This window comes from Protopterus annectens, chromosome 1.part1 (genome assembly GCF_019279795.1).
Source record: "Protopterus annectens isolate FY-2018-M chromosome 1.part1, PAN1.0, whole genome shotgun sequence".
NCBI classification, from domain to species: domain Eukaryota; kingdom Metazoa; phylum Chordata; order Ceratodontiformes; family Protopteridae; genus Protopterus; species Protopterus annectens.
In genome coordinates, this window is record NC_056726.1 from 618,223,313 (window position 1) to 618,233,902 (window position 10,590).

A 10,590-nucleotide genomic window follows, 5' to 3' on the forward strand; every position below is an offset into this window, starting at 1 on the left:
AAGTTTTGTAATGAGTGTGGTGTTAAGGTTTGTGAATAAGTGACAGCTGTATAGAAGGGTGGGAAGAAGAAATGCATGGGAGAGAGTTATTCTCGCTGGGTTGGTTAAATATCTCTTATTACGGTAAAGGAGTCCCACGTTTCTGGTGAGTCTTTTTAATAGAATTAGTAACTTGGAGATCAAATAAAGCTGATCATCTATTATGACTCCCAGCAGTTTAGTGCTGGGTTCAGCAGTAATGATGGTGTTATTGCTTGATAGGATGGAAAATGTGGTTTTGAGATTGCTGAGGTTCTTGAGGAGGAAGAGTAGGAACTTAGTTTTCTTAGGATTGAGAATTAATTTGTTATCACAAAGCCATGTCTCTCTGATGTTGAAAGATACTTGGGTAGTAGAATGGAGGTCTGATGGATTGTATGCAATGGTGATGAAGTAAAGTCATCGGCATATTGTACAAGCGTTGAGTGGGGAGAAGAGGTGTAAAGTAGATTAGTGAAAATATTAAAGAGCAGTGGCCCAAGTATGGATCCTTTGGGGACTCCCATTGGCACGTTGAGGGGGGGTAGTGCAGAATACCATTTAACAGCTTGCTGGTGGTTAGAGAGATAGCTAGAAAACCAGGAAATAGTGGGAGGAGAGAATTTTAAGTAGGAGAGTTTGTCCGAGAGGAGGGGATGGAAGACAGTGTCAAAGGCTTTGGAGAGGTCCAGGCACAGGCATGAGACTAGTTTATTGTTGTCACAAGCCAGAGATACAGTATTGATGAAGGATATAAGTGCACTTGTAGTATTATGTTTGGGATGGAATCCATGTTGAGTGTGTTAGAGAAAGTTTTCTTGTAGAATGTTATGCATTATCTGCTTGTGAATGCATTTCTCTAAAATTTTAGAGAGGAGAGAGTATAGCAGTTGGTCTGAAGTTTGATATATCAGAGGAATTACCACCTATGTGAATGGGTAACGTAAAGAATTTTTTCCATATTGCTGGGAAATACAATTCAGAGATAGAGCAGTTAATCAGGATGGAAACTGGATAGGCTAGGGGTTCAGCAGCAATCTGTAGGAAATAGGAAGGTAGATTATCAGCTGGGGGGGAGCAGGTTTGAGTTTGGAGAGTAAGGATTTAATATAGTTAGTTGATACAGATTTAAGGGAAAAAGAGTTAGAAGGATAAGGAGGAGAAGTAGTGATTGTGAGGTTATTTGCATTTTTTTCGGGTGGGGAGAGAATTTATTATGGAAGTTATTGAATCAATAAAATGATTGTTAAATGCAATGGCAGTTTCTGCTGGAGTTTTATTTGGGCAAGTGTTTGGAGGGGAAGGGTTTCCTGGATGTAGTATATGATTGATAGTGTTCCAGAATTTTTGGGGGTCTGATTTTAGGGTAGTGGGAGGGTTTGCATAGAAGTTTTGTTTTGTCTTTGTTGATAATTTTCTTTATTTGGTTCCTAAGTTCTTTATAGGTCTGTAGGAGGGAGAGGTCTTAGTGTCAGTCCATAATTTCCATATCCTGTCTCAGTTTTTCATCAGGGTTTGAGTTGATTTAGTCAGCCAAGGAAGTGTGTTAGATTCGATTCTAATTATGCATAGAGGAGCTTTGGAGTTTAGAAGGTTAAGAAAGGTGGTGTTGAAAGAGTGGACAGCCTCATCTAAGTGGAAGAGTAGTGAGATGAGACCAGTTAATTCTAGAGAGTTGGTCAATGAAAGAGTCAGGACTGAAGGTTGAGATTTTGCGAGAAGTGATAAACTTGAACGGTCTGATGAAATGGGGAGTATGTCTGGTTACTGTGATAGGGCAGTGGTCACAAAGGGCATTTGGAAGGGTTAGAGGGTTATGGTAGTTTTGGGGGTGAGAGACCAAAATCCAGTCCAGAAGAGATCGTAGAAGGTGTGACTTGTTAATAAAGGTAGGGGTAGTGATTAGCTACTCAACTCCATGTAAGTTGATACAAGAGGTAGTGTTGGGAGTTTGTATTGAGAGCCAATCAATGTTTACATCCCCTAGTATGACGGTTTCATTATGGATGGTCTGAGAGAGGTGTGGTATAGGATGTTTTTAAGTATGTTAAGATTATCTCCAAGGGTATATGTATTGTTACTACAGTTATGATGGTAAAGTTGTTAAGTTTAAAATTGGCAAGTAGGAGTTCAGCTGTAGAGAAAGAGGGTAGAGGAAGGACTGGACTAGTTATAGAGAGGTGATCAGGGCAGCATATGGCTACTCCCCCTCTTTTCTTTTGTCTGTCAAGTCTAAGGATGTTATAGCTAGGTGGGGTAATTTCACTATCTTGGTAGTGTGGTTTCAGCCAAGTTTCAGTTAGGGTGACTATGTCTGGATTATAGTTAGCTCACCAGGCATGAAAATCCTGAACTTTATTTGCTAAACTCCTGAGGTTGGTAGAGCAGAAAGATGCTTGTTTTTTTCTGAAATGGCTCCTTAATCACAGTCAAAGGCATCAAAGGAGCTTTGACATTGTCTCCTGCCTTGCCTACTTTTTGGCACTGCTCACAGGTCCTGCAGTACCCTGTTACATCCCTTGCAATCCCAGACCAGTAAACGTTCTGCATAATACTTCTCTTGGTATGCTTTATGACCTGCAAAAGGAATATCTTTAGGTATGGCTAGAAATGCCAGACAGTAGGCTCTAGGCACTACCAACTGCTATATTACCTCACCATCTAGCCATCCCTCAAAGGCCCACTGTCTATACAGTAATTCTTTGCTCCAGTGTACAGATTCCCCTTTTCCTTAAGAATTATGTTCCTTCCTAGCTACTTCCCTCAAGCCTCTTAGTGTAGGGTCTGAGAGCTAAGCCTGTCTCAGCTCTACTTTTGTGACTATTCCCAGCTCCCCTTCCACAGGAAGTCTGGTATCCTCTGACAGCGGTGCCTTACTGTCAGCCTGGGTACTACCCCTCATCTTTGCCCTTGCAGTCACTCTGTCCAAGGCAGCTTCAGTACCTACCAGCAGCTGTGGCTGACCTTCAAACTCACTGCTAGTGGGTAGGTCCCTCCCTGAAATAGCCACCTCGCCAACCTTGGCTTCAGGTATGAGGTCTTTCTGGGTCTCCCTCAGGCTACCAGATCCACTTGCCTGTCTCTAAGCCTGACTGCGAGTAATGTACTGCATTCTCAAAATCACTCCCAACAAAGATATCTGCAGGGATATCCTTAGACACACCTACTTGCTTGCTTCTTTTTCCTTGCACCCAGTCAAGGTGAACCCTGGCCAAAGGCATTTGGAATGTGGTACCTCTAAAACTCTGACTGGAGTGGACTGCCCAAGTAAGTACTGTTCCTCTTTAACCACTGCAGGCTTCACAATGGTTATGTCTGAGGCTGTGTCTCTGTTAGCAGTGGCGTGTTTTCCATCCACTGACAGGATATAATGTTTTGTGATAGTTTGGTACCCCTGTTGTCTCCAGACAACTTATCGCTGGCATACTATTATTCCCACTTGCTGGCTCACCCCACCTTTTGTTTCCCATCTTGCCTCAGTGGACATGTATGTGCTGCATGGCCCCAATTGTTACATTTACATAATTTAACCCTTGATCCTGACAGTGTACCTGAACTAGTGGTTTCCCCAGTTGGGGCAGTTTAGGCTGCCGACCATGGGTTTCCTTAGATCCATGTGCAGCACTGGTTATCATTTTCCTGTATAGTAATGCCCTGCTTGCTGTATAGAGATCCCCTTTCTTCCCCAGCTCATCTGCAGAGTTACATTCTTGGTGTGCCAACCAGATTCTCATATCCTTAGGCAAAATGCTAAAAGCTTGTTCCCTCACCAAAAGGCTTGCCAACCCTTCAGAAGTGCTGACCTGACACCCACTCACCCATCTTTGAAAATAAATGCTTAACTCAGCAATATAATCATACACTTTCATATGCCTTGCATCTATGTGCACAGAACTTTTTATGTAAGCTACATGTGAACTTAAAACATTCAAGTAAACATTTCTTCATTTTGTCACAGTTTAGACAATCAATATCAGTCAATTTTAAAGCGGCAGTTACAGCTTTACCGTGGAGTTAAGGGGGTCAGGAACTGTACCTACAGCCCTTGGTTAACATTATACTGTTTACATACTGTTTCAAATATATGAATATAACTGTCAAAATTATTACCCAGTGTAAATTGTGGAAGAAATGTACTGACCTTTATTGCTTCTGGGGTTTGGTTATTCCCTTCCCCATTACCTCCATTACCCTGGTGAGGAGTCAGCATCTCCCTCTCATGTTGGTGCTGCTTCTCATTTTCTTCAACCTCCAAACACTGCAGTCTCTCATTTTCTTCAGCCTCCCAAATGCCGCAGTCTCTCTGCTGATTCTAAATCCATCTGTTTTGCCTGCTACTGTCTCTCTAACTCCAGACAGATTTTAAGTCCTCTGGGAAAACGTGAACTGTCCTGTTTCTGAGGGCTGCAAATTCCCATCACCAGAGTGGGTTATCGTTCTGGTTGCTGGTCTGTGTTGTAGCTGCGACTAAGGCTGAAATAATTTCCTGTTTAGTCAGGTTGTCACACAGCAGTCCTTTGACTTCACACACCTTGACCAACTGGTTCTTTGCCAGCTTGCCATAATCTTCTGCTGACATTTTTGCCTGCTGTCCCTGACTAAGCTAAAGTAACAAAAAAAAAAAAATGCTGTGATATGAAACTCTGAATTTTTCACTGTGTGGCTGCTGAGAGAATGCACACTTTTAGTGGCACCTGCTTGCAGGCTACAGGCTACAGAAGTTCAATATCCACACCATTGCTCACTAGCATGTGATGTCCCCCACTGTGGGCCAGTAATCAAGGAGCCTGAATCCTCACCAGTGACACTGGAGAGGGACGTGCACTTGTAATACAAATGGATGCATTCAGTATTTCCAGATGCAGACCTCTCTGCTTCAAGCACAATTATCCAAGTGCAGCTAACTCTGGGAAAGACCGCAATCCAAATAGTAGCTTGCTACAGACCCCCCACCATGCCCCAGGATTCACACTCCTCATTTCTTGATACACTGGAAAGTATTAGGGTACAACCCAACACCCTAATAATGGGCAATTTCAACTACCCCACCATTAACTGGGAAAACTACTCGTGTACCAACTCTTTTGCTCAACATTTTCTAGAATTCATAAATTCCAACGCCTTGGATCAACTTATTCACACCCCCACCAGGGGCAGCAATATCCTAGACCTGGTCATTACCAACATGGGAAACCGGTGTTCCACACCAGAGGTCAATTCCTCGTTGGTCAGATCCGACCACAAGCTAATCAGCCTAGACATCCACATCCCACCCCCACCCCCAATTAGGGAAACCATCGTAAAAAACTTCTCCAAAGCCAACTTCACACTTAAGACAGAAGGCAAACTTCATGACACCCATGCAGACAAACAATAGAGGTATGACTGCTGAATCCTACACAAATGCACTTTGTAAGCACTTACACGAGTGCATGGATCATGCTATCCCTAATAGAACCAAAAAAGGAAGCCAATCTGGTGGTCCTCTGCCATAAACAAACTCTACAACCGAAGAAAGAAACTGTTGCAAAAAAGAGTAAAATCCCATGACTGGAGGAACTCCCTGGTCAACCTCAGTAAGAAGCTGAGATCCCTCATAAAATCCTCCAAAGCTAGTTACAAAAACAAAATTGCCACTGACTCTAAAGACGGCCACAAAGCATTCTATGGCTATGTCAAGAATCTAAATGAGAACACTCAGATCTGCTCTGAGTTACAGCACAATGGCACTAAATATACAGAACCAACTGATATTGCCAACATCCTAGCAGATAGGTTCAGCGCTAACTTTACCCCCCTCTCACCCCCTAGAGGGCCCATCTCTATACCGGAATAATGCAGAGTTCCTATAATCATGGCTGCACAAGTAAAAAACACATTCTCCAAAGCCAAGAACACCGCATCCATGGGACCTGACAATATCCCAGGCTGTGTTCTACATGAACTACAGAATGAACTGGCACCCTACCTAAGTACCATATTCAATCATAGCCTCACCTCAGGCTTTGTACCCACTGAATGGCGCACTGCGACAGTTATCCCACTCCACAAAGGGGGAGCCACGACGGACCCCAGGAACTCCCGCCCCATTAGCCTGACGAACCTGGTCTGCAAGGCCATGGAATGTATCATTGTGGAACTCATAAACAAAGACATTGGTAATCTCCAAACTCTTGACCCTACCCAGTTTGGATTTGTAAAAGGCAGATCATGTCTCCTAAACCTGATCGACTTCTTTGAAGCAGTCACCAAAGCCATAGATGAGGGTAAAATGGTTCACACAGCTTATCTAGATCTCGCCAAGGCTTTCGACACCATCCCCCACTCTGGAATTATAGATAAGCTCACTAAACTAGGTATAAATCCCTATGTCACAAGATGGGTTGCCAACTGGCTCACGGACAGAACCCACACAGTGAAAGTAGCGGATTCCAAATCCGACATCAGACCAGTGACAAGTGGAGTACCACAGGGTTCAGTCCTGGGTCCTCTCCTGTTTGGTATCTACTTCTCTGAAGTGCAGGCCAACACAGAAGGTCTTTGGCTAACAAAGTTTGCGGATGACTGCAAACTAGGAGCCATAATCGAAGCTCCTAATGATGTGGACAAACTACAAAAGGGCCTCACTGAGACAGATAACCTGGTGTCAAAGCCACGGCCTGAAGCTCGATGCCAAAAAGTGTATGGTCATCCCCTTTGGTAAAAACTCTGTACCCATGAACTACCACATAGCTGGTAGTCTATTTAATGCCGAAAATGTGATGAGACCTTGGGGCACAGGTGGACAGTAGTCTCTCCTTTGAAAATCACATCACCACAGTGGTCAGGAAATCCTTCTACGTGGCTCATCTCATCACAAAAGGATTCTCATCCAGAAAAAAAGAGGTCATTGTTCCCCTCTACTCATCAGTCATTAGACCCATTATAGAGTACAATGCCCCTTTTAGTATGTACCTCACAAGACATCTACAACAACTGGAAAGACCACAGAAATACCTCACAAAGAGGATTACTGGCCTCAAACAGATGCCCTATGCAGACCGTCTCAAAAAACTACAGCTTTACTCCATCGCATATCGCCTACTCAGGGGCGATCTCTGCCTAACATACAAAGCTATGTCAAACCCAGAGCCGTTGGACATGCTCCACTTAAAGAAATCCCAATCCCTCCGAGCTACACGCTCTAGGGACCTAAACCTTGTCACCACAATAAACAGAACATGCTGGAGGGATAGATTCCTGTCCCAGAGACTTCCCATACTCTGGAACAGACTTACCTATCTATGTCAAACAGAGCTCCTCATTAGCACTCTTCAAGAAGAATCTTGATGATTGGATGGGAAATGGGAAATTCACCCCGGGGATCACTTCTGTGGCTCTGCTCGACAGGGGCACAGGAAAATAATTTTATTGGGTGGTGAAAGCCAGGGTACATTTTTTGGCTAGGCTTGTATGGGCCCTAGGGCTGATAGCCTAGTACCTATCTATGAACCTATACAGGGCACACACTCAGCCTGGGGTCTAAGTGTCTCTATCTGTCTCCCTCCAGTTCCCCAATAAGATTCCCCACTGGCCCAGCTGTAGGGTTAGGTACTCCTCTAATTGTCCAAGCAAAGTCCTCCAGTACCCTCTCTTAAACCAGTGCTTCATAGGTTCATACGTGTGTACTAGCCTAATGGCCCTGGAGCCTATATAAGCCTAGCCCAAGAAGATTCCCTGGCATCATGCCACCCAAAGTTAGTTCCCAGTGCCCCTGTCAAGCAAGGCCACTGAAGTGATCCCCAGAGTGAAGTTCCTATTGCCCATCCACTCGTCAATATTTCTCTTAAAGAGGGCCAGTGAAGTGCACTGCTTGATGTGAATGGGAAGTTTGTTCCAGAGTATGGGAAGTCCCTGGTTAGGAACCTGTCCCGCCAGCATGTTCTGTTTATTGTGGTCATGGGCTGCAAGTAGCTGCCACACACACTTTCTTGATTTTTAATTCTCACACACACACACACACACACACACACACACACACACACACACACACACACACACACACACACACACATCTGGGAAATGCTGGCACAGATTTACTAGATATGCCACCTTCTGCCCAGACTTTAAGGTAGTTATCACTGCCACCAGGCAGTTACAGTGATGCTCATAAAAGGGTATCCAATTATACTGAGTGAAATGAATATTAATACAAATTTTAATGTTGACCAGACAGCCAGGCTTTCAGGAGTGGCCAGAGTTATCACCAAATAAATTTGTGCAAATACTCTCAAAACTTAAACATTTTTCTAAAAGGACCAGCCAAAATGAGAATTTTAAATATATTTAAAGAGTAAAAGTACATAAAAATACTAAATATCTGTCTACAGTAAACACCAGAGTTTCATTCACAGCTAATATTAAAAATAACACTGATAGAAAGTTTCACACAGTTACAGAAAAACAGTATTTAGCTAGTCTCACTATCTGTTCTTGACTGACTAAAAGAATTACTGTTCCTACTTACTGAATAGAACAGGGCAAGATGGGTGTGTGGCCCTTTTTGTCAGATCCAAGACAGAATACTCCTGAGACTTCAGTCTTCTCTAATATTAAAACATTATTTCTGTGCAGCATGACATCACATACATCTGGTCATCTGACTTCTGGTTCTCATGAAACCCCCACTGCTAGAAGCTGATAGGGTTTGGCACCTATGTGTTACCATACACACAGATAGCGCATTGCCCAGATGTGGTACAACTGCTGAAAGTCATAAAACCTTAAAGCCATTCCACTCTTCCTACAGGAGCTACAGTCTGTTCTCTAGTACAGACATTGCATGTCTGGCTCCATTCAAAACTGTGGGATAAAATATTTATGGCTTAACCCATAAAGTAATTTAATTTCACAACATTTTTTTTCCAAGGTAAGGTGGATTAACCTCTTCTCCCCCAGTATATGCTGTTACAATGTACACATTTAAAGAGTTACAGTAATACATGTACATTTCTTTTCCTTCCAGCGGGGTGCAATGTTGATACATTTTAACATAAGCAAACCTCACAGATATATTTTCAGCACAAGCATCTGTATAAATCAGTTTGATATACACGTCATATAATTATATACAAAATTACAGCTAGCTGTGCTGGCATATGTTACACATCTACTGTCCTACTTCTCCTGGCATGGCTGGCAGTACCTTCTATTGTCACAGTGATCTCGGAGTTTTTTTGCAGAATCCACTTCAAGCCTCCTGTATGAGAGTCATGCTAGATATAAGGACATTATTGTTTTCAGTTCCACGTAAATAGAATGGTAGTAGTGTGAGTTACAGGCACCTTACTCAGCTTCTGGAACCTATTTTCATTTTCACTTTTTTGCTTGAGTTAGTCTTATTTGCATTTTCAGAGCAGCTGTTACCTCTTTAACAGTAGTTGCAAATGCTCAACAAAACAGACTAGCTGACCTGCATGTTTTAAGACTTCCAGTTTTTAGTGCAAGTGCTGACAAATCCTCTCCCACATTCTTGCTGAGGTGTCAAAACTATGTTGCAGTCCAAGAGCTGTTAAATGACTGCCTTTACTTCTACTTCAAATAACTTTAAGCAGGCATTTAAACTAAGTTGCTGTTCACTAGTGTCTGTAGTAGGAATATGTGTGCTTTACACTGAATGCTGGCAAAATGTGCTGTATTTGTTTAAAACATTTTCCTTACTATGCAACACAGGAAATAAGTCTGACTTTCTGTTCTTGAATTTGGGTTAATGATATTTTTTCTTCTCCTGAGGCAAAAGTGGTGTTGTATTTGACTTTCCCACCTCTGTATTGGTATTTTCACCTTTGACTAGTTAAACTGTGACACAATAACACTTTATCCAAACGATAATCCTTAAGCATGACAAATTAGTAGATTTTTCTGTGTTATGAGCTTTACTATGATTTGTAGGATTATGACATTCACTGTTATTTTGTAGGGAAATGGTCTTTCTTTTTACCGATAGATTATGGCCGAGTTGTTACCATGTATCCTGTATTGTGTACATAACTGGTGTAATGTTTTGGTATTTTTTTTCTCACTTGTCCTGTTTGCCCAACCACATACTGTGCCCCTTTTCTGCCCCAACATAAAAGGGAACCTGGAGCTGCCATTGGTTTCAACCAGAGTAGGTTATTCCCTAATTTAACCCCCCCCCCAAAAAAAAATCTGTATTCTCAACATTAATATGTCAGGATTCACACAGTACTCTAAGGTAGTTCCTTGTTTAACATTGTTATTCGAAAGTTCTGAATATGGCGCTGATGTACATGTCTCATATCAATTTGTTGGGACATGCCTAGGTTGGATGTACACCTTGAAGGAGGAAGGACCATGAGCTTTGGAATTATGGTCTGTCAAACAGGACTTTTGTAGAGAAAATCCCAGATGGCAGGAATACTGCAACAGTAATACATTTGAACAACTATATGGTAGGTCAACTACATACTTGTACTTTTTGGCAACAATGGATTTTTTTAACAAGTAAATCATGTCAGTGGTTTAGTTTTGCTCACTTTTGGCTTTTTTTTTTTTTGCTAATTCTGTCTCACT

General features: G+C 42.4%; 1 protein-coding gene across 1 annotated transcript in view; it reads left to right on the forward strand.

The window, feature by feature from the left end:
* EYA4 (EYA transcriptional coactivator and phosphatase 4) overlaps nt 1-10,590 on the forward strand; it is a 3,122,134-nt gene that overhangs the window by 443,043 nt on the left and 2,668,501 nt on the right. The window lies entirely within an intron of this gene.